The sequence below is a fragment of the Numida meleagris genome, chromosome 3 (genome assembly GCF_002078875.1).
Source record: "Numida meleagris isolate 19003 breed g44 Domestic line chromosome 3, NumMel1.0, whole genome shotgun sequence".
Taxonomy (NCBI): domain Eukaryota; kingdom Metazoa; phylum Chordata; class Aves; order Galliformes; family Numididae; genus Numida; species Numida meleagris.
Genome location: NC_034411.1, coordinates 18,167,454 through 18,173,453, shown reverse-complemented (window position 1 = coordinate 18,173,453; position 6,000 = coordinate 18,167,454).

Here is a 6,000-nt window from a genome sequence, read left to right as displayed (position 1 = left end):
TGACCCCCTCCCTGATTCAGGCCAGCTGTCCTGGCTCCACCTGCCTCCCTGCGAGAAACAATATAGATCATGGTTTTACAAGATATGAATTTTTGATGTTGACAGGCCAATTGCGTACCGTGTGCAAAATGGCAAAGTATCTAATGATTGATTTTTCTTCATTAGTTGTTCCCCAGATTTCATTTCTCATGAAGCTTACTGTATTTGGATAAGTGTATTTGTGACATCTATCTTTTTAATCAAATGTAGTTGATACTAAACACTGACTCAGAGGTAACTGTTCAAAGACAAGGAGAACTGGTAGACAACATTCTTCAGCCTCATTTCCTATGCTGTCATCTTTTGTAAAAGTTCACTCAAGAGAAAGGACAAGGAAATCTGTGGTTGAAAGGAGCAAATGGGAAAATGGACAGGGAAAGAAAATAGCGTGGTAAAAGACATGGATTGAAGGCTGTAACTTTCCCGTATTTCCTGGCAGGAGAGTTCCTCAAAAAAACGTTAGTTTACTGGACTAAGCTTAATGTAGTGGAAGATAACCTTTTCTGTTTATTGCAGGGAAGATGACTTTTCACAAAGCTGACACATGATGGATGAAGCACACTTGCAATTTCTCTACCTGATCTAATTCTGAGCCAATCACAGCCATGAGAGAAAAGCTTTCTTTGACTATCACTTGATTTGATGCTCTCCCTCACCTGAAACACCCCTTTCATATAGGAGATCTGCTTCTGCTTTGACTATGGGGAAACATGACAATTCCTGCTCCTTCTATGCATTACTCCATAGGTTTTGCATGTAGGATGACTCTAGCACTCTTCTTCTGTTCATCTTACACACTAGAGCTGCATAAGAGTGACTCAAAGGCTTTTCCCAGGAGCTAAAGTCATCAAGCACAGAGAGAAACCTCATATTCAGTCAATCTTCCACTTAGCTTTTTATGCATAATTATGAAGATCCACCCTAAAGATATAATGAATAGATGATGTTTGATGTCTCCCCTGCTCTTGCACATGCAAGAGCTGCCATGTGCTTCTTATTTCCTTTGGGTCACAAAACCTACGTAGCTCCCAGTTCAGGTCCCCTCAAGACCAGCTCTCACATATGGCAGAATCCATCATCTCACACGAGCTGTTATTGTTATCAGGATATTATTATCTTTCTAGGTCAAAGGCACATAACAGGCTCGCTGACAGCAGGTGATGATTGCACATGGGCTGCCAGGCCCCCAGGTGGGATGTGCAGTGCCAGCAGTTCTGGGAACATGCCGGGGGTTGAAACCAATTGAAAACTTATCCCTTTGGCATGAACCACTTACAGCATGCCCTGCTCCATTATAAAACATGGGAAAAGGGCTGTGGAGGGTCACCTTCATATATGGTAAAGCAACGGACAACTGAAATAGAGACAGAGCTTTTCTCCTTTTTGTTCCAAGTTGTGAATGCTTTGGGCATTTTGGCATTGTGGATTTTTTAGACTGTAATTTTCATTACTCGCTTAGGCAATGCATTTACTCCAGCCCTGTACTTCTCAAGGAGAAAATCCTAAGTCCAAAGAAAGTATTTTTAAAGGATCTTACTGCTTTATGCACCTATCCTATTTAGGATAGAGGTTATTTCAACATAATTGATTTAAAAGATGAAGTAATTAAATAAGCTTGATCACATGTTCCTGCAATGCAAATATTGTTTCTATAGGAGATGGGAATAACAATGTCTAAAACATTAACCTCTAACTCCTGAAGACAGTGCAACTTCTAAGCACAACCATGAATTCACATAGGCAGGAAACGTTTCTTCCCCGATTAGGGGACAATACTGTGCTTACTCCCATTCCTCAGCTACACAACCTGTGTGCACACAGAAGTCTTCATCCATGGATGTGCCAAGGAAGAGAGCTGTATTCAGACTGAAGTCTGCTTCACAGTGATGTCACTGTTTTATGCAAAAGAAAAAGAAAACGCGCTGCATGGTGACAGAACTCTGCCTGTCATCTGTCCTGGTTCACCTAGTTTGTTCAGTCAGCTGCAGCCAGAAAACACAGATGAGTAAGTTAATGCAGCAAAGAGGTGATGCATCAGCACTCCATTCAGCCATGCATCATTCACACATTTTAAAGGTGAACGGAGCAGAATAAACTTCTATTCTCCTTCTGCCACCTGATAAAGTAGAACAAACACTTAACACTTATTAATGGAAAGAAAACATAAACTGCTTTTGAAATCAACCCTACAAGATCTGACTGCTAAGCCAAAAATGCCTATCACATTGCACTCATCTGAACAAAAATGTGACTCATTTTTTCCCACTGCTTGTGCAGATAGCTCCTGCTTCCTCAAACCTTGTCATCCTGCTGGCAGGACCCAGGTACCGGCAATCTACCCAGCAGGACACCAGTGACACCTCACCACCAGGGGAAGAGTCTGCTACCTGTAACTTCTTTAAGGCTCTCAACCTTTAAGCTCCACGTAGGTCTTAGAAATTCTGGAAGTTGCTAGTTTGGCATATCCTCCACTGGATGAATAAAACTTCTCTGGATTATCCCATTTTAACTCTCTTCTCCAGTGCAGTTGCACTACCGGAGGGATCATCATCACTGCACACAGCTGGAGGAAACTTCCCATCAGTACCTTTGTGCTCATATCACATCTAAACGGTGCATGTGGCAGTGGAAGTGAGAGGCTGCTCATGAGTATGCCAAAATTTGTTCCATGCCTGGCATACTGTCTCCTGGAGTGCTAGTATAAAGCTAGAGCGCTTTCACAGGGATCAGTGATTTTGCAGTGTTGAATCTAAAGAGCAAAAGGGCAGAACCACTTTCATCCAGCATTTCATCAGCTGGGTTGCTCATCTCATAATGTATCATATTATTCCACTAGAAATATTTTCAAAAAGAAGCTGAAATGAAAGCAAGATTGGGCTCTGACAGATCACAGCTGTGCAGAATCTTCCAGTGTGGACTCAGCACCTACAACAGAATGTGAATGGAGCTTCAATACCTATGGGCTTTTCTGACCTCTCTGGACTTCATGTGCCCTCATAAAACAGAAATGTCACAATCTATTTATATTTTCAAAATGCTGTAGGAAAAATACCCTTGATTGGTCTCCTGGCTTATTTAGTTCAGTGTGCTCCTTTCAGAGAAAAGCGATCATCTCTCACAGCTAGAGCTGTGAGAATTAATTATTAGCCTTGCTTTCAAATGCGTGAAGAGCTTTGTATATGACATGCATAAGATGAGGTACCATCGTTTTAATATAGCATTAAGAGCATTTGGTGCTTATGTCTCAAAAGATCAGCTGCTTAAAGAACAGCCCCAAAGAGGTCCAAATTTGTGAAAGAAGCCGGGGCCAGGAGCTCCCATCCTTCCCTGTGTGCCACTGCATTCACAGCAAAAGTACACTCACAAGTTCCATACACGCTCCTATAAGACTGCTAAGGAAGAAAGGAGGCCAATATGAGAGGGAGAGAAGATGAGGCACCAGTTATTCCTGCAGAGCTAACCCTGCAGGTGGTTGGGGGGACAGGACAAGGACACACGGGCAGCATGGCACGCAGATGGGATCCGGCCATGCACCCACTGCAGCCTCCAGCCAGCACTAGAGGTAACACGCGCACATTTGAAATGCAACGTCGTGTTAAAGCTCCTTCATTAGAAGGTCAAATTAAATTATAGCTCTGGGAAGATCCCTGCTTTATAATTTATGAGGATGCTAAAGGGAACTGAGGAAACAGAGACAGATAAATAGTAGAGAACTTACACCCAATTATACACTTTTCTTTAAAGCACTTCTTGTTAAGAACGTGACTGTAGATTCATCACTTTCTCCTCTTTATTCTTTGCAGAAAACTTCAGTTGTACTACGGTCAAGACAGTAGTTTCTCTAGGATGGAGCCATAGCTGGAGTCCTTTTCTTCCCATGTCAAGGTTTTACTCATTCTTTCCCCACTCAAAACTCCAGCAACTTTTACAAGATCCTCCAGCAAAAGGTAGAACCCTCTCCCTCTCCCCCTATTCCACATATATTAGCATTGGCCCAGGTGGAAAGATAAGAAAAAAAAAAGAATCACTGCAAAGATAGTGAGGAAAACCATATTCCCTGCTGATATCAGGCCAAGAACAGCTAGTCTGACCCTACAGGGAGAAAAACAAAACAAATGTAAACAAACACCTCTAAAGCTCAGGCCAGTGCAGTATTAAAAGGATGGCATCAGAGAACACAAGAATAGATGATTGTTTTTCAAGTATGCTGTTAAAAACTAATCCCAGGCTGTGGCAGGACATGACATTTCAAAGGCACCTTCATCCCCTTTCTTACAGTTTCTACAACAGCTGCACTGAAATCATTCACACTGGCTAAGGATCACACCTAGAAAGTTAAAATAGCATTGCCCTAGCTTCTGCAGAAGTTCTGTGTAAAACCTCAGCCCAAGGCATCCAAGCTTGCTGTTCCTGTTACACATTCTCCACTCTGCACCAGAGCCTAATTGTCACTGCAGCCCAAGGGCAGGTCCCACTTCTCCTTTATGTGAGTGAGGGAACAAGTCAGCCTAACCAGTGAGGCAGCAAAAGCCACCTAACACTTTCCATCACCATTCTCCACTTGCTAGCAGTTTCACACCAGCACTGATAGCCTGCTATGTCATTTCCCTAAACTAGACTTTCGCCCCCGCATACAGTAAAAATGCTCTAAGGATAGCTCAGCATCATTTCCCTGAAGATCAAAGTACCAGCTTCAACCCTACTGTATCACGTGATATGTCAGAACTGTTAGGACCTAAAAGCTAGGTCCTAGAGAAATGAAGGAGTACGCACCCTTCGGACCACAAAGCCCAACAGTAGAGCTGCATTTACAGCTCTCTTTATCTACAGCATCAACAGTAGACCTATAGAGCAGAAGCAGTATAATATTGCAACTCTCCAGCACCCTGAAGAGGAATTCCTCTCAGCCACAACTGATCATTTGATTCTTGGCACAAAAAAAAAAAAACAACAAAAAACAAACTTATGGTTGCAGTCTTTAACATCTCACTGAAAATTCAATGTAGCTCATGCTGACAGAGAGCAGCAATATGAGACCAATTTGAAGACCTATCTAGAGAAACTTCTACCCATGTTGTATGTAAAAACTGCCCTTACAGAAAGCCAAGTTGCTAATAAATTCTACCCTTTTTCTCTTTTTTTTTTTTTAAACCACTATAGTAGTTAAAGGGACTATGAATTAAGTTATTTGTGTAAAGATCACTGGGAAGTATGGAAGACGCAATAGAGAACCTTCTGGACAATGAACTCATAAATCATATCTCCTACTGTAAGGTAAAAATATATATGAGGCATGAGTAGACCATGCAGCCAGCTTTTATTTTCACTCTGGTTGTGTTGCTATTGAAAGAGATTTGCTTTAACCAAGCCTGGATCCTTCAAATTCTCTGTAAGACACTCATTCAAATCTTTCTCATACATTTTTTTTTTTTATCAGGACCTCTGCTGCCAGTTCTGCAATAGTATAGATCCCCACATTGCTAAGAGAGCACTCACTGATGATTGGGTCTTGTCACTTTCACTCAGCCTGACTAATACCTTATTCTGCCAAGTAGTATGAGTAAAACCAAGAGGAATAGGGAAGCAGAAAAGAACTAATGATCAAAGGTATCAGAATTTGGTTCTAAAAAATACCCATATACACTGGAGACAAGTGGTTTGCCACATCTCCTATTGGACTAATTGATAGGCAAACATCTATACCACCACCCAACACAGGAGCGGCTTGACAGCAAATAAAGAACCATCTCAAAACTGCAGAGAATAGGAAATCAGGAAGTCCTCAAAAAACTCTCCTTTATGAGGAACAACAGTGAAAAAAGTAGCACTTCATTTTCATTAGGGTTCATGCCTATGTACATTCCAGATATAATCCTCAGCCTGACGTTCCAACCCGTATCATGCCTTTCCAGAGAGATCTATTGCATACAGGTGCCACTTCATCCCCAGCTGATCCCCAGT